The following is a 26,103-nucleotide window of genomic DNA, read 5'->3' on the forward strand; positions in this document are numbered from 1 at the left end:
ACCATTATACAATGTATACAACAAGTGGGAGAATGTTGCAAAAAATAGGTGTTGTACACCTTGCATAATAATATTGTAATTATAATATTTATTTATTATGTGGTTTCCCATGGACATGTAATGTAATATTCATTATGTGATGTTGCACATAGACGTGCAACATGTAGAGATTCCTTGGGAATATTATCAGGACCACTTGATGAGTTGTAGTGTAACATTAGGATTATTATATTGAATTTATTTAATAGTGGGGAGAGATAATTTTAAAAGAGAAAACTTATTACCCAATATTAAATGTGGGGTCAAGGGGTAGGTAAGCGTTCGTATTTTGGATATGTTGATATTGTTTTGTCATTGATGTCAACACTTATCAAACTCATCAACCTATTAGCACTTGGAGAATTGGTTATGTTCACCGGCAAGTAAGTGACTTATGCACAGTCACCGGTATTTGGTTCACCGATAGGATATATTGTTCATCGGCACTTAGAATCACATGGAGAATACTTGGTTATATCAAAGACATTGTTTGGACACTTTGTCTTGGAGATTTGTTCATTGGTATATTTGAGTTTGCATATTTGTTGTTATCAGCAAATAGGTCTAGGTTATACATCGGCAGGCTTATCTATTCCAGATCAGCACAACACATCATAGAGATGAATTTTTATTATTGTAAATAAATTTGAGCCGACATCATGCATCGAATATTATTTCTTTGTAATTAATTTTATTGTAATATCTTTTAGTGAGCCGACCTACTCAATTGGTCTTAGGTTAAGGTATAAATGTAAGATCCCATTTGTGAGATTAATATATGCATGGGAAAGGGACTGTAATAAGGTATATGTGAATATTAGCAGATTTATACACAAATACATCATTCAAGATTGAAGGAAGGTTTGAAGAAGGCATATCAGAGCTAAACCGGTACTGAATCCAGCATATGGAGATGCTATTTTGAGCAGTACATTATTATTGGATTTAATCATCCAATTGTAGTCAGTGTGACTCCCATTTGCGATTTAGCAGTGAGCTCTAGGCTCTTTGCCTTTCTGCATGTGCAGACCCCCTATTGTATACACATACTATCTATAGTAGTATCATCTAATTGTGGGTAAGGTTTCCCACCATGGTTTTTCCCCTTATAGGGTTTCCACGTACAAATATCGGTGTTATGTGTTGTGGATGTTATTGTATTTTTGTTTCATGCATTAATCTTTATCAGTACTGCAATCAACTGATAAACTGTCTACCAACATTAAGTTTGGTTTTCTAGTATTAAGCATTAAGTTTTGGTTAAGTTAATTTTGGTTTGAATTCATTAGATAGCTGATTCACCCCCCCCTCTTAGTTGCCTCCAGGACCTAACATTTGGTATCAGAGCCTAGTCCTCTTTTTGCAGAAGTTTAATAGCTTGAGGAGATTCAATGTCTTCAAACTATTTCAGGAAGGACAATCCTAAACTTGATGGAACCAACTATGGCATATGGAAGATTAGGATGGAGACACATCTTAATTGCATTGGAAAGGACATCTAGGAGGTTATAAAGAATGGTTATACTGCCCCTACTCAAGGTTATCCTAATCCACCAAATCTAACCAAAGATGAAGAAAATGATTGCAAAGAAAGAGAAGCACTTTTGAGTGCATTATGAGATCAGCAATTCATGGGATTATCAGATAGGTCTATTGCTAAAGCTATCTGGGACTGTTTAGAAACATTGAATGAAGGAGATTCCATGGTCAAAATTGCAAAACTTGAAATCTTCCAGGTCAGGTATGAAAATCTAAAAATGGAAGAAGATGAAAGGATTTCTACTTTTATGGAAAGAGTAAATGAAATTGTTTTGGGTATTAAATGTTGTGGAGGAACCTTAAGTGAAGATGAAGTTGTTTCAAAAGTTTTAAGAGGATTACCACTGGCATACAAAATGAAAGTTACTGCTATAAATGAGTTGAGAACAATGCCTAATACATCAGTAACTAGAGATACATTTGTTGGAAAACTTTCAGCTTTTGAAATTGAGGAATTTGGTCTTGTTGCTACTATAAAGACAGATTTAGCTTTTAAGGCATCAACATCATCTACATCATCATCATCATCATTTGACAAATCTGATTGGAAAGCCTTTTATGTTAGAGAACTTGAAGAAAGCAGTAGAGAAAATGAAGAACTTGAAGGACTTGAAGCACTATTTGCAAGGAAAATGTCTAAAGGTCCAGTTGGAAGTAAGTATGAAGGTAAATCACCATTTAAATGTTTTAACTGCAATAAGATTGGTCATATGGCATCAAGGTGTCCTGATAGACATGCAAGATTGAAAGAAGAATCTAGAAGAACAAAGAAGCCTAACCCTTAATATCAGAGATATAGATTTAAGAAGAATAGAGACAAATCTTGTTATCTTGTTGATGAAGGAGTCACTGATGATTCTGATGAGGATCCGACAGACAATGGATGGGTCTTTGATGCTATAATAGAAGATCAACTGACACCTACTATTCAACTGGTAAAATTGAGGATAAGGATGAATGGATCATTGATTCGAGATGTTCACATCATATGACCAGTGATAAAAGTAAATTATTAACTTTTTAGGAATATAATGGAGGTCTAGTAAGATTTGGAGATGATAAAGCTTGTTTGATCAAAGGAAAAGGTACTATATCTCTTGATGGTAAGCACAATACTGATAATGTTTACTATGTTGAAGGCTTAAAGCATAATCTTTTGAGTGTTGGTCAATTAGTTGAAAAAGGATTTTAGTTACAATTCAAGAATGGTAAATGCAAAATCATGAATAGAACTAGTTTGGAAATTGCAACCGATAATTAGACTAGAGGAAATATCTTTCATTTGAACAATAGTGAAAAGACATGCTTGATTGCACATATTGATGAAAGTTGGTAATGGCATAAGAGACTCTGTCATGTAAATTTTGATTGCATTGTGAAAATTAGTACAACTAAAGCAGTAAGGGACTTCCCTAAAATTGTCAAACCTCACAATCTGGTATGTAAGGATGTCTATTTGGGAAGCAAGTTAGAGAATCTTTTAAGAGTATTCCAGAAAAATCCAATAATGCTCTTGGCTTAATTCATACTGATTTATGTGGTCCAACTAGAACTAGAAGCTTACAAGGAGATAGATATTTCATGCTAATCATTGATGACTATTATAGAATGTGTTGGGTTACTTTTCTCAGAGAGAAATGAGAAGCACTTGGAAAATTCAAGCTATTCAAGGTGATGGTAGAGAATGAAACTGCTAAGATAATCAAATGTCTAAGATCAGATCAAGGAAGTGAATTCACATCCAAGGAATTTAATACATTTTGTGAAGTGAATGGGATCAGAAGATAGTTATCAACACCCCAGACACCCCAGCAGAATGGAGTTGTAGAAAGGAAAACTAGAACTATCTTGGATGCAGCTACAAGTGTGTTATCAAAAGAAAACCTACCTCATGTATATTGGAGAGAGGGAGTAAGTACAACGGTCTACACATTCAACAAAGTTCACATCAAAGGTGAAACTTGTAAGACCCCTCATGAATTATGGTTTGGTATTACTCCTACCCTTAAATATTTCAGAATATTTGGAAGTAAATGCTATATTAGGAGAGATAAGTTAATTGGAAAATTTGATCCTATAAGTGATGAAGGAATATTTCTTGGTTATTCATCTAAGAGCAAATCATATAAATGTTTTAACAAGAGATTGTAGAAAATTGTTGAGAGTACAAATGTGAAAATTGATGAACAGTTTAGAGGAACTTCAAGGTATATATACTCTGAACCGACAATAGAGATACTCACAAATGAACCTACAATGAACACACTGGTACAAAATGAAGACCTAGTTACACCGGTATCATCTGAAAATTCCACAGTAACTGAAGAACAACAATGAACAAAGACACCCCGGTATGTAAGATTGAACCACTCTGAAGATCAAATAATTGGTAACAAGTATCAAGGAGTTATGAATAGAGGAAGACTAACAAATGAAGAGGTATGTCTTATTTCTCAAATTGAACTAGCATTAGTTAATGAGGCATGTGGAGATAAACACTGGATTAAAACTATGGAAGAAGAATTAGAACAAATTGAAAAGAATAACACATGGACATTAGTTCCCCGGCCTAAATACAAAACTGTAATTGGAACAAAATGGGTATTTAGAAACAAACTTAATGAAAGTGGTAAGGTAATCAGAAATAAAGCAAGACTAGTGTGTAAGGGATATTCACAGAAAGAAGGAATTGATTATAATGAAACCTTTGCATCGGTAGCTAGAATTGAGGCAGTCAGATTATTCTTGGCTTTGCAGCACACAAGAACTACAAAGTATATCAAATGGATATTAAATGTGCATTTCTGAATGGAGATCTTGAAGAAGAGGTTTATATTGAACAATTTGATGGATTTTCTTGGATAGATAACAAAGATATCATTTGCAGGTTAAGGAAATCTTTTTATGGGTTGAAGCAAGCTCCAAGAGCTTGGTATACTAGATTGGATAAATATCTTTTGAAGATTGTTTTTTTTAAAGGTAATGCTGACAACAACTTATACTATAAAGTGACTAATGACGACATCTTGGTTATAGAAGTTTTTGTTGATGATATAATCTTTAGAGAAGAAGATGGATTATGTAAAAGACTTTTCTATTTAAATGCAGCAAGAATTTGAAATGTCTATGATTGGAGAGATAAAAAAAATTTTAGGATTGGAGATTTCATAGACTGATAAAGGTATATTATTGAGTCAATCTAAGTACTTGAAGGAGTTACAAAAGAAATTTGTCATGGAAAACTCTAAATCGGTAAGCACACCTATGACTACAACTGACAAATTATCACTAAGGGATGAATCAACACCTGTTAATCCGACTAGGTACAAGTCTATGATAGGAGGTCTACTATATTTAACACAAACAAGACCTGATATTATGAATGCAATATGTATTATTTCAAGATTTCAGAGTAATCCTAAAGAAAATCATGAATCAACAGTAAAAAGGATTTTATGGTACTTACAAGGCACTACAAATCTTGGCTTATGGTATCCTAGAGATGGAAACTTTGAATTATGTGCATACACAGATGCAAATTGGGCAGGAGATGTAGATGACAGAAAAAGTACCACCAGTGGAGCATTTTTTCTTGGTTGAGTAAGAAACAAAGTTGCACATCTTTATCAACAACAAAATCAAAATATGTTGCAGCAACAACTAATTGCACACAAGTATTATGGCTTAAGCAAATGTTGAAGGACATAAAGGTAAAATGCAAGGAACCTATATCTATCTATTGTGATAATACAACAACAATTGATATATCTAAGAATCTGGTACTACATTCAAAAACTAAACATGTTTCTATCAAATTATAAAAAATTTTGAAAGAGAATGTTGAAGCAAAAGAAGTAAAATTGGTTTATGTGAATACTAAAGAATAGATTGTAGATATTTTTACTAAGCCTTTGCCTAAGGAGACTTTTGAATATCTCAGAGATCAGCTTGGGGTTATACCCCCACTGGTAGAGACTTAGATAGTTAATGTTTGTCATCAACTGACAGAACTAACAGAGAAATCTTTTATTCCGACTTTGATGAGGAGAGCTACTTCTCACGGGGAGTAGTTGGTATTTTGTATTTGAACTTGGTTTTTGTATTTCTTTGGCATTTGATGTCAAAGGGGGAGAGATTGATAAGGAAAAAAAACATGGAAAACACATATTATTCCTAGGGGGAGAGACTTTATCCCTTAGGGAGAGATATTATGATTTCTAGTTATGATCTCTTTTGGGAGATTATTGGTTTTTGGTATTTGGCATTTTTGTTTTGGCACTTTGATGGTTTTTCCATCTTGTGTTGCCATCAATGCCAAAGGGGGAGATTATTGGTATTTTGGATATGTTGATATGGTTTTGTCATTGATGTCAACACTTATCAAACTCGTCAACCTATTAGCACTTGGAGAATTGGTTATGTTCACCGGCAAGCAAGTGACTTATGCACAGTCACCGGTATTTAGTTCACTGATAGGATATATTGTTCATCGACACTTAGAATCACATGGAGAATATTTGGTTATATCAAAGACATCATTTGGACACTTTGTCTTGGAGATTTGTTCATTGGTATATTCGAGTTTGCATATTTGTTGTTACCAACAAATAGGTCCAGGTTATACACTAGCAGGCTTATCTATTCTAGATCAGCATGACACGTCATGGAGATAATTTTTTATTATTGTAAATACATTTAATCTGACATCATGCATTGGATATTGTTTCTTTGTAATTAATTTTATTGTAATATCTTTTCGTGAGTGGACCTACTCAATTGGTCTTAGGTTAAGGTATAAATTTAAGATCTCATTTGTGAGATTAATATATGCATGGGAAAGGGATTGTAATAAGGTATATACAAATATTAGAAGAGTTATACATGTAGACATCATTCAAGATTGAAGGAAGGTTTGAAGAAGGAATATGAGAGCTAAACCGGTACCAAATCTAGCATATGGAGATGCTATTTTGAGCATTACATTATCATTGGATTTAATCATCCAATTGTAGTCAATGTGACTCCCATTTGTGATTGAGCAGTCAGCTCTAGGTGCTTGGCCTTTCGGCATGTACAGACTCCCTATTGTATACACATACTATCTGCACTAGTATCATCTGATTGTGGGTAAGGTTTCCCACCATGGTTTTTCCCCTTACAAGGTTTCCACGTACAAATATTGGTGTTATGTGTTGTGGATGTTATTGTCTTTTTGTTTCATGCATTAATCTTTACCGGTACTGCAATCAACTGATAAACTATCTACCGGCATTAAGTTTGGTTTACTAGTATTAAGAATTAAGTTTTGGTTAAGTTAATTTTGGTTTGAATTCATTAGACAACTGATTCACCCCCCCTCTTAGTTTCCTCCAGGACCTAATAGTAAGAACATGGTTTTACTTTACAACTAGTTATTTTTGTGTGAGATTTTACCTATATAAGAAAGAATATGTTGACTGGTTAAGGTTGTCTAGTAGTTTTGGGTGTCATTGTATTGAGTCCTTTGGAGGATTGCATTTTTGAAGCATGGCATGTGATGTTTGGATCCATGCTTGGACACATGGGAATGCATTGGAGGGCTTGATGATATACAGGTACTCATTGTAACTCTATGTTTCTTAATAATTGATTAATAAAATGGAGTATGGATGCTTTTGGAGGCTAGTTTTTACCCTCATGAGGGTTTTCCTAGGATATATCATCTGTTATCTTGTGGATTGTCTATTTTGATCTTGCATTATGGTGATTCCATAAGCTTGTATGCATGATTTTCTCTCATGGGTTATGTACAAAATGGATTAAATGTCTTTGGGTTTAAAGCACTATTTCCTAATGGGAAGAATACATAATCACCACTTGAGGACTCATTATAACACATGTACAATACATATCTCCCCTAAGGGGAGAAAGAGAGAATTTCATGTTACCCCCTAAGAAAGGGAGAAGGAATGAATGACATGTGAAGAAATACTTCTCAATAGAAAAGAGAAACCATGTATCATCCCCTCATCTAATATGATAAAATAGGTACCATAGAATATTTAGGAATATGGCCCATAAATGTAAGTTGATAACTAAACTGGTGTGAGCCTAATACTATTGTAGATATGATGACTACATTAAATTGAACTCATGATAATCTATAAAATCTATCATGATAGAAGCTGATGTATTGAAGCAAGAGAAATATCTAATGATGTAAATGGAGTTGAAACTTGATTGAAAGTAACATTAAATAGAAGAAATGAATGTTCTTAATGTTTCATCCAATCTACAAGGTGAATTTTTTTTTTTCATGTTTGAGTAGATATGCATTCCAATGTGGTGTATATAGAAAGACGATGTAAATGACTTGAATAGACAATAAATGGAACTCATGGATGACTTTACAATGGATTTAGATACAACAATAGGAATTTTAATTTTTAAAATCCTAAATAAAAGTTGAAAGAGATTATATGGTAAATGGGGAAAAAATTTGAGCACATGCTAATTACTCCCACAATATGTGAACTTCCTTTATCAATAATTAGACATGGTCTAATGGAAAATAAAAATAATGTGAATTGAAAGTATACTCCTCTGAACACAATATTTGTTGACCCACCAAAATTTTGGCACAATTTATATCTTAATGTGTTTTATAGTACAAATAGATCCAATGCATAAGAAATGGAAAAATATCAAATTTTGTTGAAAAATGCCACTCAATTTTAAGATAATGATAAAAATTCATTAAATAATTCATTTCTCATAAAATAGGGCTAATTTAAATAAAATTGCATTGAAGGGTTAAAAATAGCACTAAAATAGAAGAATTCCTAGGTATAGCCACTATTAAGAAGTAGGACAAAATGAGCTTTCCATAAACAATATACAGTTAAAAAAACTCCACTCACAGATTATGGCCAAAAGAAAAGAAATCCTCCCTTAGAAACTTGGAAAATTGGTGAGAGGATTAGCATAAATTAAATGTTAATTCGTAGGAGATACATAAATGGCTCAATAATGACAATGTAATAATAATTATGATAATGGTGGGGGTCCATTGGAGTTGTTAGTATCCAGGATTTGGGTGCTTAATGGAGGATTTTTTCCTCTTTTGTTTCCCTCATTTTGGGACTAATATTTAGGGCTTATATCCTTTTTGGTATGGATTCTAGTAGTGGTTGGAGTTCTTTTCTCCTCGGAGACCCTATGGAGTTGGGCTTAGCTAAGGTTTTCTTCTATGCTTCTTCTATCATTAGTTCCAAGGAATTTATTGAGTTCTTTGTTGATATTTCTCTTATTGAGGTGGTGGGTAGTAGCAAGGGATCATTTTTTCTCTCTTATTTGAATGGAGGTCCTTTTGAGGTGCACTCTATTGGCATGTTTGGCATAACTGATACAGATGGAGAATTATGACTGAACCAGAACAAGATTGTTTAAGATGACATTGCGAAGAAGAGATTGAGATTGCAGAATAGATGAATTTGATTAGTTATTTGTGTTTTCATTGATGGAAACTAATATTTATTCATGTCTACTGATGTTTACTTATGTTTTATTGTGTCATCAAAATCTTTTGGTCTACTGGACAGAGCTTATCGGTAAAGAATCAAGAAACTGGGAATTAGGACCTTAACCGGTAAATGAGGAAATACTCTAATTGTATCTTGCGATTGGTGATGATTGAGGCTTTGTGGTTTTTAATGTGAGTTTATATCATTCTAACATGTATCTGATTGAAACTACATCATGTTGTGACAACCGAAAGTTATGCTTAGAATTTATGTTGATTTTTTATCAGGGTTTAAGAAGGGTTTAAGGACTAGTAAATAATTCTCTTGACCAGTAATGATTTTTGGTTTGGTAGTGATCTACATCAAGTTCACATGTTGATAATAATACAATAGAAACTGTGTGAAGTATTTGAAAGATGTTTTGGTGCATTTGGAGAGAGAATTTCTTGGGAATGTGCAAAGTGCTTAGTGGAATGAGCTAAGGGTTTGACTTTGTACTAGATAGATTTGTTGTGACGATTTATGATCATTCAACAATTAATTTTAATTTTTAATTGATTTTAATGATCCATATGAGGATATGTAATGAGTTGTAAATATATGTGATGATCTATGTTGTAAGTGTTAGGGGTTTTGATTCCGACCTAGTTGTAAAGGTTATTTATGTTAGTAAGGTTGATGTTTTGAAGTGTCGATGATTTTGAGAAGTGTGTGAAGATGAAATAGGGTATGAGAAGACATTCTTGAGTGATGTAGACTTGGAACTTAATTAAATATGATCAAGCAAGTGATTGAGTGCTATACATAGATCATTCATTGTTGTTCTCTAACAATTATTGTAAAATCCCCTAATAGGGTGACTCAATATCTGAGTTCTAAATCCCCTTGTGAGGTTGATCCTAATAGATCAAATCTTCTAACAGGAGTGAGGTAAATCCCTTAACTGGGTTACTCCTAATAGGGCATCATTGTAAGCTTCTAACCAGGCTTGGCTCCTAACAGGGCACATTCCGAAAGAGTGCAAAATATTTGTGGGTACCAATTCCCATCGTGGTTTTTCCCTATTTGGGTTTCCACATGAAAATCATGGTGTTCATATGGTCAAAGGATTAAGGAAGTTGTAGATGGTATAAAGAGTGTTAGAGGTGAGTTGAAAATTATATTGTTGTTAGTAAAATGCTTAGAACTCTTTTACTGTAGTATTCTATCAAAGTTTCTTCTATTCAAGAACTGAGATCCATTTCAAAAGATAAAGTCACTATTGGTTCTCTAATAGGAAAATGAACTACATTTGAGCTAAACATTTTTTATAATAGTGTTCTAAACCTTCTGAATCTGCATTTAAGGCTTTTGTAACTGATACATCAGCAAGGAAAGGATAATATTTTTGTCATAATCATGACTGCAGGTCTAGTCATGGCAGTAGAAGAGGTGATGGTGATGATAAAGATCATCTGATGGAACTTGAGGAATTTATGGATGAAAGATTCCCTATAGGAATAGGTAAATTACCCTTGAAGTGTTTCTCTTCTAGTAAAATTGGACACATTGTTGCTAACTACCCTAACACTGATGATAAAGAGAATTTTAGGAGATTCAAATGAAATGGTTACAAACATTGTTATGTTGCAGTAGATGAAGGTGTGACCGATGATGAATCAGAAGAATATGACAATGAGGAGATAGTATTTGTTGTTGTGAAGGAGGATCTGACTGATGAGAAGGCATTGGTGTCTCACATGGATAACAACAATGAATGGATAATAGATAGTGGTTTCTCACACCACATGAGTAGTGAAAAAAGTAAGTTCTTATCCCTTGAAGAGTTTCATGGAGGTGTTGTAAGATTTGGAAATAACTCTCCCTGCATGGTTAAAGGTTAAGGATCAATTTAATTAAATGGCAAGAGTAATGCAAATGATGTCTTTTGGGTTGATGGACTAAAACATAACCTCTTTGAGTGTTCGACAATTTAATGATAAGGGATATCTACTTGAATTCAAAAGTGGAGTGTGCGAGATTCTTGGAAACAATAGAGAATTGATTGCTACTGGAAACTAGACTAGAGGTAATCTATTTCATATGAATACTAATGTAAATGATTGTTTGGTGGCGAATATTGAAGACAACTGGTTGTGGCACAAGATATTTTGTCATGTCAATTTTGATAGTTTGATTAAAGTTAGTAAGTCAAGTATTGTGAGAGGTTTGCCCCAGCTTGTGAAACCAGAAAATGTGTTATGCAAGGACTGTCAGATGGGTAAGATGACCTCTGTATCTTTAAAAGTAAATCTTTCTCTTCAAAGAATATTCTTAATTTGGTTCATACTGATCTCTGTGGTCCTATGAGGACTAAGAGCTATTTTTGGTGATAAGTATTTTATGATCTTTACTGATGATTTTTCCAAAATGATGTGGGTAACTTTTCTAAGAGAAAAGTCTAAGGCATTTAGTAAGTTTAAAGCATTTAAATCTCTTCTTGAGAAAGATACTTGGAAGAATCTAAAATGTTCAATATATGACTGGGGAGGTGAATTTACTTCTAATGAATTTGTGAAGTTTAGTGATGAAAAGGGAATTAAGAGACAAATGTTGGCTCCTAGAACTCCACAATAGAATGGGATAGCTGAGAGAATGAATAGAACCATTGTTGAAACTTATAGAACCATGATGATTCAAGGTGAAGTACCACAAATGTTTTGGAGAATAAGTCAGTACTGCTATTTATACTTTGAATCGGGTACTTGTCAAAAAAGGTAATAACAAAACACCTTATGAATTATGGCATGGAAAGACTCCTAGTGTAAGTTATTTCAAAAAATTTGGGAGTAAATATTATATTAAGAGAGATGATTATACTAAAAATTTTGATGCTAATTATGATGAAGGTATTTTTCTTCGTTACTCTACAAAGAGTAAGGCATTTAAATGTTATAACAAGAGAACTAAGAAAATCATTGAGAGTGCTAATGTGAAGATAAATGAACTCTCTGAGAAATCTGATTAGACTAGCAGATCTAAGCTTGAGAAAGATGAAGAAAGACTTGTGTTTATAGAACTGGAAGTGCAGAATACTGATGAACAAAATACTGCAGAAAGAGCTTCTCAATCAGTAAATGCAGAGAGTGATGAAGAAGATGAAGAACATATAGTAGGAAGCACAACACTAAAACCGATAATACTAAGATATGTCAGGCTAAATCACTTAGAAAAACAAATAATTGGAGATAAAAATGATGGAGTACAAAGAAAGAAGGAAAATCAGAGAAAATTTTATTGGCAATTCGAAGGAATTGATTATGTGTCTCATTGATGTATTATCATTGATGTCAACACTAGCTATTTTGGCTATTTACCGGTATCTAGTTGGTCCCGATAGGATGTTTGGTTTATGGTTGGTCAGATCATTTTGATCCGATATACTCCGGTATGCTTTGGTTTATGGAATTGGTTTATATCTTCTATTCATGCTACTCAGATAAATGTTCGATCAGTTGGTATTGATTTGCTGATCAGATGCTATCTTATATGCTGGCAAGCCTTGTTTATTGATCTGGTGAGGGTTTCACCGATAGAGCTTTGTTGAAGATCTTTTGATTCTATGCATAAGTGGTGTTGGTGCGGCTTCTAGTAAGGATTTAGGATGCTGATAGTGATCATGTTTGAACCTTGACTTTGGGATCATTGCTTTAGCATTTGTGGACCTAAATTGAGTCTGGTACTATCTAGGTTTTGGATTGGCTTAATGTAACATATTGTTGGGACTCCTCGATGTGTTTTCGGGATGACTTATGGGTTGGATGATATGTGTTTGGTCTTAGGCTGATATGTTTTATAATTATGTAATAGGTTTTATTGTCTAGTGGCCGACCTAATTGTTTAAGGTTGAGGGTTTGTATATATATGATGTAAGATCTCATTGTAGATCATGATGGGATATGGTATGCAAGCGAATAATGTAATAATAATTCATGTAAAGGATTTGGTGGATCATAGGTGATCGAGTTGGGTTTATGTAAGAGGACTAAGTCCTTTGGTATTGATCTTAATTGGGATTGTATTCAGGCATAGGAGATGCTATTATTGTAGTTCATTGTTCCTTCTGGATTGTAGTTTGGAGTTTTATGTAGTTAGTGAGACTCCCTTTGTAATGAGAACTGTGCTCTAGGCTATTGGCCTTCATGAAAGTGCAAGCCCCTCAATTTGTAATCACATACTTACTGCATAAGTATTATTTGACTGTGGGTAGGTTTCCCACCATGGTTTTTCTCTTTATCGGGTTTTCCACATACAAATCTTGGTGTCATGTGGATGGTAACTATTCTCTAATTGTTAGTTGTGCTTAATTGGTATATTATCTATTTTGGTAATTGGTTTATGTATTCCAGTATTGATATTATGTATTCCGGTAATAAATTTTTAATTGCTTAAGGTTTTGGTAATCTAGTCTGATTTCTACTATTGAGCCGAAAATACTAAGAGAGGCATTAAAGGATGATGACTAGATTAATGCAATGAAGGAGAATTTGGATCAGATAGAGAAGGAAAAAGAATGGACACTTGTTCATAGACCAACATACAAGAATGTAATTAGAACTAAATGGGTCATTAGAAACAATTTAAATGAAGAAGGCAAGGTTGTGAGAAACAAAGCAAGATTGGTTTGCAAAGGCTATGCACAAGAAGAAGGAGAAGATTATGGTGAAACCTTTGCACCTGTTGCAAGATTTGAAGGAGTAAGAATGATACTTGCTTATGCTGCATTTAAAGGATTTAAAGTTGTTGGCAGTGTGTTGTCATTGATGTCAACTATTATAAGATGGCAACTGGTATGGGAGATTGGTGTGCGGTACTATTATTGATGCATAAAGGATAAGATGTCTTTGATGTCATCTATCATAGTAGGTCACCAGTAAGGGAGAGAAGGTGTTGTCTTTGATGTCATCTACCATATGATGTAAGATCTCATTGTAGATCATGATGGGATATGGTATGCAAGTGAATAATGTAATAATAATTCATGTAGAGGATTTGGTCGATCATAGGTGATCGAGTTGGGTTTATGTAAGAGGATTAAGTCCTTTGGTATTGATCTTAATCGGAACTGTATTTAGGCATAGGAGATGCTATTATTGCAGTTCATTCTTCCTTCCAGATTGTAGTTTGAATTTTTATGTAGTTAGTGAGACTCATTTTGTAATGAGAGCTGTGCTCAAGGCTATTGGCCTTCCTGCAAGTGCAAGCCCCTCAATTTGTAATCACATACTTACTGCATAAGTATTATTTGGCTATGGGTAGGATTCCCACCATGGTTTTTCTCTTTACTAGGTTTTCCACATACAAATCTTGGTGTCATGTGGATGGTAACTATTCTTTGATTGTTAGTTGTGCTTAATTGGTGTATTTTCTATTTCGGTAATTGGTTTATGTATTCCAGTATTGATCTTATGTATTTTGGTAATAAATTTTTAACTGCTTAAGGTTTTGGTAATCTAGTTTGATTTCTACTATTGAGTCGAAAATACTAAGAGAGGCATTAAAGGATGATGACTGGATTAATGCAATGAATGAGAATTTGGATCAGATAGAGAAGGAAAAAGAATGGACACTTGTTCATAGACTGACATACAAGAATGTAATTGGAACTAAATGGGATTTTAGAAACAATTTAAATGAAGAAAGTAAGGTTGTGAGAAACAAAGCAAGATTGGTTTGCAAAGGCTATGCACAAGAACACGGAGAAGATTATGGTGAAACCTTTTCACCTGGTGCAAGATTTGAAGGAGTAAGAATGCTACTTGCTTATGCTACATTTAAAGGATTTAAAGTTGTTGGCAGTGTGTTGTCATTGATGTCAACTAGTATAAGATGGCAACTGGTATGGGAGATTGGTGTGCAGTACTGTCATTGATGCATAATTGATGAGATGTCTTTGATGTCATCTATCATAGTAGGTCACCAATAAGGGAGAGAAGGTGTTGTCTTTGATGTCATCTATCATATGATGTAAGATCTCATTGTAGATCGTGATGGGGTATGGTATGCAAGAGAATAATGTAATAATAATTCATGTTGAGGATTTGGTCAATCATAGGTGATAGAGTTGGGTTTATGTAAGAGGATTAAGTCCTTTGGTATTGATTTTAACTAGAACAATATTTAGGCATAGGAGATGCTATTATTGCAGTTCATTCTTCCTTCAGGATTGTAGTTTGGAGTTTTATGTAGTCAGTGAGACTCCTCTTGTAATGAGAACTGTGCTCTAGGCTACTGGCCTTCCTACAAGTGCAAGCCCCTCAATTTGTAATCACATACTTACTGCATAAGTATTATTTGACTATGGGTAGGCTTCCCACCGTGGTTTTTCTCTTTATTGGGTTTTCCACATACAAATCTTGGTGTCATGTGGATGGCAACTATTCTTTGATTGTTAGTTGTGCTTAATTGGTATATTTTCTATTTCGGTAATTGGTTTATGTATTCGAGTATTGATCTTATGTATTTGGGTAATAAATTTTTAATTGCTTAAGGTTTTGGTAATCTAGTCTGATTTCTACTATTGAGTCAAAAATACTAAGAGAGGTATTCAAGGATGATGACTGGATTAATGCAATGAATGAGAATTTGGATTAGATAGAGAAGGAAAAATAATGGACACTTGTTCACAGACTGACATACAAGAATGTAATTGGAACTAAATGGGTCTTTAGAAAAAATTTAAATGAAGAAGGCAAGATTGTGAGAAACAAAGCAAGATTGGTTTGCAAAGGCTATGCACAAGAAGAAGGAGAAGATTATGGTGACACCTTTGCACCTGTTAAAATATTTGAAGGAGTAAGAATGCTACTTAGTTATGCTGCATTTAAAGGATTTAAAGTTGTTGGCAGTGTGTTGTCATTGATGTCAACCACTATAAGATGGCAATCGGTATGGGAGATTGGTGTTGGGTACTGTCATGATGCATAATGGATGAGATGTATTTGATGTCATTTATCATAGAAGGTCACCACTAAGGGAGATAAGGTCAACTAGCATATTGGCCATTGGAGTAACCAGTACACAAGTTAGTGTTGACTTGTGTTGAAGAAATAAGGATTTAGGACCAGGAAGTGACATGTTGACAGTGTATGGTTGTCACCAACAAGAGAGAAGGATGTTGGGTAGTTGATTGTGATGAATATGGGGAATGTTGTTGGGATCTGAGAACATTGAGAGGGGGGTGAATCAATGTTCTGTTGCAATGAACAATTTTTAACTTTCTAAACCATGCATGTATGTATTGGTAACAAAAAAGCATAAAACAAGATGGAAATAAACCATCCACATAAATGAACACCATAACACAGAATTTATACGTGGAAAAAATCAATGAGAAGAAACCACGGTGGGATTTGTAACCCACAATATCAGTTCACTAGCCATATGAAAAGATATTACATAAAATAGAGGCCTACACTCGGACAAAGGCACACTGCCTAGAAAATACTACTCCTCACTAAAGAGCCTCACTGACTACAAGCTTTCTGCCAAAGTAAATTACTGAAAATGAACTCAAGAATGCATCTTCTATGACAAATAAAGTTCCAGTTCTAGTTCTGCTTTGCACCGGTTCACAAACTTGAACTATTACTGGTATTACTTCTCCTCTAAGAATGCATTCCAAGCTATCTATAGATAATTGCATGATATAATGTTCGCATACAAAAATGATCTCCATACATATATTTCACATCTCACAATTCTGCTATACCTATATATGTCTATCATCTATTCCATCACCCCATCATATATTAAATTGACCTAGCATACTAACTTATATACCTATTACAAATGATATGACTTATGTCAGATTACAATGCATTTATAAAAGATATTCAATGTCGGCCTTGACAATAATTACAAAATTATTTACTAAATAAATCTTCCTTGATGTTGGATTCCTTGAAGTATTGATGCTGGTATCAGTGTCACTGTAGGCTAGAATGCTTCCAATGTCGGTATCTGCACGTATATGCCTCCTAGTGTCAGTTTGTAACTTCTTGTTGGCATTATGAATGAATTGATTATGTGTTACATTGATGTTTTGTCATTGATGTCAACACTAGCTGATATGGATGATTAGCGACAAACAAGTTTTGGTTACCGATAGAAGATCTAGTGTTACCAGCAGAAGAGATTATCTGTTGGACACTTCTGTCATGTTTGGATAAGTGAAGTATATTGTATTTCATGAGTTATATGCTCCATGAGCATGTTTTGGTAAGCTGGTATTGGCTTGGTAATTGGATGTTATCATACACTCTAGTAAACCCTTACAAGCACTGGTTTAAGGCTTTACCGACAGAGCTTTCATTCAGGAATCATGATAGGATGCATAATTGTTCTTGGTGCAGCTTCTTTGAGGATTTTCAGATGTTGAAGATGTTCGTTGATCATGCTTCAATTGCTTGAAGACATTGCTTTAGCATGGTGGACCCAGAATAGGTCTGGTACCTATCTAGGTTATGGACCGGTATCATGCTAGAGTGCACTCTACACATTACCTAGATGATTCAAGATGTTTTATGGATTTTTTATTATTGTTTTGGTCTTAAGATGACATGGCATATCATTGTAATAAGGAATTATGTAATGACATTATTATAATATCTTTAGGTGGTTGACCCAATTGGTTTAGGCCTTAGGGTTTGTATAAATAAGAGGTAGAAACTCTATGTAATAGTATCATGGTTATTGGAAAGGTCATGGTAAAGGAATGCAATGTGTGAATATTTTAATATCATTGAGGAAGATGAGTTGATCGATCATTGGTGATCGGATTGGATTGAGAAGAGGATTTAGTCCTCCGACATTGAGCTTAACTGAGACTGTAATCAGGCATAGTAGATGCTATTTCTAGCAGTTCACTCTATTACATTATTGTCCATTTATCTTGAGAAGGTTTTAGCCTCTCTGTAGTCAGTGAGACTCTTTTGTAATGAGTAGTACGGTCTAGGCAGTGTGCCTTCCTGCAAGTGCGGGCCCCTCATTGTAACACATACTTTCTGCAGAAGTATCATTTGATTGTGGGTAGGCTTCCCATCATGGTTTTTTCCTTTTTGGGTTTTCCATGTACAAATCATGGTGTTATGGGGTATGGTTCCTTTTCATTTATTATCTAGTTAATTGTTAAGTTGTATTGTTTACCAGGATATGTTTCTACGAGCATCTATTTGTGCTTTAATTACCAGTACTTCATCTCTTTAAGGTTATTCTGTGGATTAAAAGTTATAATCTGTTAACAACTGATTAACCCCCCAATTCTCAGTTGTTCACTAGTTATCCTAACAATTGGTATTAGAGCTTTGGTCCTCTTTTGCAGAAGCTTAACCACTTGAGTTAGATCCTATGGCAGCTAACACTTCTAATCCAACGACAACTATTTTTAGAAGAGAAATTCCTAAGCTTGATTGAACAAATTATGGAATATGGAAAATTAGTATGGAGACTCATCTTAGATGCCTTGGCAAGGATATTTGGGAGATCACTGAGAAAGGATAAACACCTTATGATCTAGCATCTGACAATCCTTCTCCTGTAGACTTGGACAAGAATATTGAAAATGATTGCAGAGTAGAGAATCCCTCGTGTGTGGACTTACTGATCAACAAATTATGGGATTGACTAACAAATCATCAGCTAAGGTTATATGGGACAAATTGCAAACTCTGAATGAAGGTGACCCTATTGTCAAAATTGCTAAACTTGATGGTTACCTGGTAAGGTATGAAAACTTGAAAATGGAAGAAAATGAAAGAATTGTTATGTTTATGGAAAGAGGAAATGAGATTGTTATGGGAATTCAATGTTGTGGAGGATTTCTAAGTGAAGATGAAATAGTTTCCAAAGTATTGATAGCCCTTCCACTAGCTTACAAGATGAAGGCAACTGCAATTAATGAACTAAGAACAACGGCAAAGACTTCAGTCAACAAAGACATTCTGATTGGGAAATTATCTTCTTTTGAGCTTAAAGAATTTGGATGTTCTGGAGTTGTAAAGTCTGAACCTTCTTTTCATGCATCATCATCAACATTTATCGGCAAAAGTGATTGGAGAACCCTATATGAAAAAAAACTGGAAGACATGAGGAAAGAAGATGAAGAGCTTGAGCAACTTGAAGCCTTATTTTCTAGAAAAGTACCTAAAGGTCCAACTGGAAAAAAATCTGACATGCTCTTTAGAAAACAAAATTTGCACATCGGACTTTAAAGTCTGATGTGCAAGGGTAAATTATCCCCAGCAAAGTCACCAAAAAACTATTGGGTGAATATTTTGTCACCAGCATACTAATGACAAAATATATGTTTCACACACAGCTATGTTGAGAAATTAATCTTTCCTCTCATCAAGGGGAGGTTCCCTTCGAAATTTCTTCTCTAATTAATAAGAAATCAAAATCTGTGGGTTGGTGTTGGGCATATAACTCTCTTTTTTCAGAGTCTATGTATTCTCCCTTCACCTTGTTACAATTTCTCTACCTCTTTAGATACTTAAAGAAAGGAACAATGAATCTAACAAACTACGGTAAAACTTGCAGTCAAGTAGCAAAAAGTCTCTCTTGAATGTAATCTTAACTCATACTGATTATTACAAAAAGTTAGAAATTTAACTCGCAGCTCAAAGTCTTCGAGTATGAATTCCTAATTCTTTAAACTAAAAGTAACTGTAGCAATACAAAGCCTACCACTAATTACTTAATTTATCAGAAGATTTCCCAAATATGCTAGGAGCACATAGGCTACTTGCATGATTCAGGAGCTCTTTAACCCACATAACAATATCTTCAATATCAAAGAAGTAAAGAACATATATAATTAATGGACATAAGAACATTAAATAATATAAATAATTTTCTTGACACAACACAAAGTTTGAGATCAACAAAATTGTTTTCTTTATTTGCTTGGTATAATTTTCACAACAAAAGCCCAAAGTCTTAGTTGAGTTAAAAATTCTGCAAAGTTTTGCTAGGCATGAAAAAGATAAAATATTTACAAATGAGGTCCTCCTTATATAGGAAAAGAATGGAGATAAATGTGGGCATAGTTGACTTATTCAACTGCATAGTCCCACTTTACTACAACTACAGCATAAGGAAAACATGCAGCTGCAAGAAAACTAGCAGCATCTAATGATGCAACTATATAAAAAGAAAAAGCCAAAAAGGGGACATTTTATTCATCTTTATCCTCTCCTGATTTTTGGAAATCTTTGAACTTGGAAATGATGGCTTTCATCTCTGCTTCATCTAGCATTGGGGTAGAACTTGTGATCACTCAAATGCGGGAAATTACATCTTTAATCTTTACCTATTTCTTTTGCCCATCCTTCAACATGGATGCAAGGACTTCAAAACTGACTTTAATCTCCAATAGATTATCAAATGTATCAAGTGAGAAATCCTATCCCATGTAATGATCTACTAAGGCAAGGAATTCTTGTGTGATAGCTTTACCAGTAATGAGATTTTGATCGCTATCATATAAGTAACAAGGAAGATCAACAACTTTGGCAAAAATGAGATCAATCTCATCATCACCTTCTTTCTTTTCTCGGTCAAGTTCTGCAATCATCAACATTATTGTCTCTTGTTTATGAGACAATAATGACAAGATCTGGATGTACTTTTCCCTTGTGGGAACTACCTTATTTTCAACAAAGACATCTATCCTGAAGTCCTCCATTTTGCTCCAAAAGGTAGTACTTTTCTCAACTTCCTCAATCTCCTATGATAATGAAGTTTTGAGTCCTTGCATCTAACTTTGGATTACTTCATAATCCACCAATAGTCCCACTATTGAACTTAGGAGATGAGAGCCCTCTGACCTTAGCCATGAAATCCACTCATCCATCACTCGGCCTTTAGCTCCTACCTGCTCAATCTTCTTTAGAGCTTTGGCATCCACTAAGGATCCTATGGGATCAATTTCTTGAGAAGATTGTGTGACCTTTAGAAGAACATTGGTCAGTTGTTCACACTTCTGCTTCAATTCATTTTTCTCATCCCTCTCCTGGTATAATCTCCTCAACAAAGAATTAAAGGTTGTCTAAGAATCAAATTTAACACTTTCATGTGTTTCCACCCCAATCTCTACAATCTACATGGTGTAATCCTCAGATCGTATGTTGCCTTTGTCCTTATCTGACGATGGCACCATGACCTCAGCATGCTTTCTCTTAGAAGCCAGGTCTACTACCACCTGAGATACCATCTTTGGCTTCTTTGTTCCCTTAGGCTTTGGAGGAACCAAGTGCTCAAAGTGAAACTCATCTAGAGAAATTACCTATTTTTTCCTCTTAGGGGACACTACTTCCATCCAAGGGGGTAATTCCAGATTGGTCAATGGAGTAGTAGCTCCTTGCTGATTTTCAGTTAAAATTTCAAGAGCAGGCTAATTGGAGCTCAGATCCGTTATGAGTGTTATCGATGGTACCAATGTTGAAGTATTTAGCGGAACACTTGTCGATGTTGTGATAGTTGCTGCTACGAACACCTCTTCAGTTACTGATGAGAGGGTTGAAGGCGTCATGGATGCAACTTCAACACTTACCAATGGTGGAATTTCTGTTGTGGTTGTAGTAACAGGTAAGTCTACTGAAACCTCTTCTGCAAATGCCTCTTCCAAGACTTCATTAAATCCCATCATTGTAGATTTAATGGTAGATGAAGGGATATCATCCAGATTGGATAAGTTGGTTAGTGTGAAAAACTATTGAGCGGCCTCTGATTGTGCCATGCCCATACTTAGATCCCCATCTTGAAAATCCACATCCTCTTGATCAAAGTTAGAATCAATAGAGTGGACGATTACCTATGAGGTTATTGAGGCATCAACTCCAGCTGGGTGTGATGTTTCTTCAGCCTGCACTTCCTCTTGTTGAGGAATTTTACCTTCTTCAATCCCCTTCTCTTTTTCAACTTCACTGGTAGGCGATTGTTCTGGTTCTTTTACCACTGCTTCCTGTACTGTAGATGATGACTCACCCTTCTTGGGACCTTTTACCATGAATTTAATCTTGGGCCCTTTCCCCTTAGATTGTATCACCAGAGCTGAAGATACTGCTTGTCAATCTGCCCTACTCTTTGTTCTTTTCTTAGCTGTAGCTATCTTTCCGACTGGGCCATCACTATTGTCATCATCTCCTGAACTGGCAGGAAACTATTTCATCCTGAGATTATTCTTTATCAACCATGCATTGGTATTTTCCATGATAGGAGCAATCCTCTGGGTGATAAATTTGCTTTCCTTCTTTGACCATTGCACAGGAGGAAGTGGGGAATCAATAATCTTCTTGTCATAATAGACAGGGTCTATTATGTCATCCGTGTCTTCCATGGTCATTGGGATTTTTGCTAAATCCAAGTTTTCAATTTGTTCCAAGGTAAGATGGCTAAAATCCATCCTTCTTATATCCTCCTCATTCTGACAATCTACCCAAAGATCTTCAAACCTATAAACATGTGTATAACTCCTCTTGAGTTTGTTCTTTATGCCACAAAAGTCAAAATTGTTTCATTCCTTGAATCTTTGCATAGTATTCCATTGCATTTCTTCCTCCATGTTCTTGGCTTTAGGGTTGGTTAGGAATAAGTACCTACTGATTGACTCTAGGAACTTCAACCCAGTCTTATGTGTTTGTGATTGTTTTTCATGCACATTAATTAGTTGTCTAAACAAATCCATGAGAATGATCTTGTCAGAAGGAAATCTTGGTAGAGTAAAAGGCTCACCTGAGAAGCATCCAATTCAGATATAAATGAAAGTAGGAAACTGAAGGAAAATACATCCAAAATGAGATACCCTGTTATAAGCACCCTCTGATATTCTCCGATTCTGTAGGCCCTTATCAAACATGCACTTCCATATAGAAAAGAAGGCATCATTAACACTTTTGTAATGGCTACCTTGATTCTTGATGGTAAGTTGTGTTACGTCCCAGAGACAACTGAGACGGGGGGGGTGAATTAGTTGTTTAATAAATTTGAACTAAAATCAACTTAACCAAACTTAATGCTTAATACTAATAAACTAAACTCTATGCCAGTAGATAGTTTATCAATTAATTGCAGTACTGGTAAAGATTAATGCATAAAATAGAAAGACAATAACATCCACAACACGTAACAACAGTATTTGTACACGGAAACCCTGTAAGGGGAAAAACCACAGTGGGAAACCTTACCCACAATCAGATGATACTACTACAGATAGTATGTTTGTACAATAAGGGGTCTATACATGTACAAAAGCCAACCGCCTAGAGCTCACTGCTCAATCATAGGTGGGAGTCACATTGACTACAATTGGATGATTAAATCCAATGATAATGTACTGCTCAAAATAGCATCTCCGTATGCTAGATTTAGTACCGATTTAGCTCTGATATGCCTTCTTCAAACCTTCCTTCAATCTTGAATGATGTCTGCATGTATGGCTCTACTGATATTCACATATACTGAATTACAATCCTTCTTCCAATCACACTCTTGATCTCACAAATGAGATCGTACATTTATACCATAACCTAAGACCAATTGAGTAGGTTGGCTCACTAAAATATATTACAATAAAATTAATTACAAATTAAATAATATTCGATACATGATGTCAGCTCAATGCATTTAAAATAACAACAAAATCATCTTCATGACATGTCGTGCTGATCTGGAATAGATAAGCCTGCCGGTGTATGACCTGGACCTATTTTCTGGTAACAGTAAATATGCAAACTTGAATAAGTCAATAAACAAATCACAAGGACAAAGTGTCCAAACAATGTTTTTAACATAATCAAGTATTCTCCATGTGATTCCAAGTGTCGGTGAAGAATATATCCTACCGGTGAACCAAATACCGGTGACTGTGCATAAGTTACTTGCTTGCCAGTGAACATAACCAATTCTCCAAGTGCTGATAGGTTGACCAGTATTGATAAGTGTTGACATCAATGAAAAAACCATATCGACATATCCAAAATGCCAACAATCTCCCCCTTTGGCATTGATGGCAACACAAGATGGAAAAACCATCAAAGTGCCAAAACAAAAATGCCAAAAACTAAAAACCAACAATCTCCCAAAAAGATCATAACCAAAATACATAAAGTCTTTCCCCAAGGGATAAAGTCTCTCCCCCTAGGAATAATATGTGTTTTCCATGTGTTTTTCCATATCAATCTCTCCCCCTTTGACATCAAATGCCAAAGTAATACAAATACCAGATTTCAAATACAAAATACCAACTCATTAAAAAGTACCAACTACTCTCCCTGAGAAGTAGCTCTCCTCATCAAAGCTGTAATAAAAGATTTCTCTGTTAATTCTGCTGGTTGATGACAAACATCAAGTATCTAAGTTTATACCGGTGGGAGTATAACCCCAAGCTGATCTCTGAGATATTCAAAAGTCTCCTTAGGCAAAGGCTTAGTAAATATATCTACAATCTGCTCTTTAGTATTCACATAAACCAATTTCACTTCTTTTGCTTCAACATTCTCTTTTAGAAAGTTCAATTTGATAGAAACATGTTTAGTTTTTGAATGTAGTACCAGATTCTTAGATATATCAATTGCTATTGTATTATCACAATAGATAGTTATAGGTTCCTTGCATTTTACCTTTATGTCCTTCAACATTTTCTTAAGCCATAATACCCATGTGCAATTAGTTGTTGCTGCAACATATTCTGATTCTGTTGTTGATAAAGATGTACAACTTTGTTTCTTACTCAACCAAGAAATTAATCTTCTTCCAAGAAAAAATGCTCCATCGGTGGTGCGCTTTTTGTCATCTACATCTCCTACCCAATTTGCATCTGTGTATGCACATAATTCAAAGTTTTCATCTCTAGGATACCATAAGCCAAGATTTGTAGTTCCTTGTAAGTACCAAAAAATCCTTTTTACTGTTGATTCATGATTTTATTTAGGATTACTTTGAAATCTTGAAACAATACATACTATATTCATAATATCAGGTCTTGTTTGTGTCAAATACAGTAAACCTCATATCATGGACTTGTACGTAGTCAGATTAATAGGTATTGATTCATCCCTTAGTGATAATTTGTCAGTTGTAGTCATATGTGTGCTTATCGGTTTAGAGTTCTCCATACCAAATTTCTTTAGTAACTCCTTCAAGTACTTAGATTGACTCAAGAATATACCTTTACCAGTCTGTGAAATCTGCAATCATAAAAAGAATTTTATTTCTCCAATCATAGACATTCAAATTCTTGTTGCATTTCATTAGAAAAGTCTTTACATAATCCATCTTCTCCAGATATTATATCATCAACAAAAACTTCTATAACCAAGATGTCATCATTAGTCACTTTGTAGTATAAGTTACTATCAGCATTACCTTTAGAAAACCCAATCTTCAAAAGATACTTATCCAATCTAGCATACCAAGCTCTTGGGGCTTGCTTCAATCCATATAAAGCTTTCCTTAACCTGCAAACCATATCCTTATTATCTGTCAAAGAAAATCCATCAAGTTGTTCAATAAAAACTTCTTCAAGATCTCCATTCAAAAATACACATTTAATATCCATTTGATATACTTTATAGTTTTTGTGTGCTGCAAAAGCCAAGAATAATCTTACTGCCTCAATTCTAGCTATCGGTGCAAAGGTTTCATTATTATCAATTCCTTCTTTCTGTGAATATCCCTTACACACTAGTCTTGCTTTATTTCTGATTACCTTACCATCTTTCTAAGTTTGTTTCTGAATACCCATTTTGTTCCAATTACATTTTTGTCTTTAGGCTGGGGAACTAATGTCCATGTGTTATTCTTCTCAATTTGTTTTAATTCTTCTTCCATTTCTTTAATCTAGTGTTTATCTTCACATGCCTCATTAACTGATGCTGGTTCAATTTGAAAAATAAGACATACCTCTTCATTTGCAACTCTTCCTCTAGTCATAACTCCTTTTATGTTTGTTCCCAATTATTTGATCTTTAGATTGGTTCAATCT

The sequence above is a fragment of the Cryptomeria japonica genome, chromosome 7, assembly GCF_030272615.1.
Source record: "Cryptomeria japonica chromosome 7, Sugi_1.0, whole genome shotgun sequence".
Classification (NCBI taxonomy): Eukaryota; Viridiplantae; Streptophyta; class Pinopsida; order Cupressales; family Cupressaceae; genus Cryptomeria; species Cryptomeria japonica.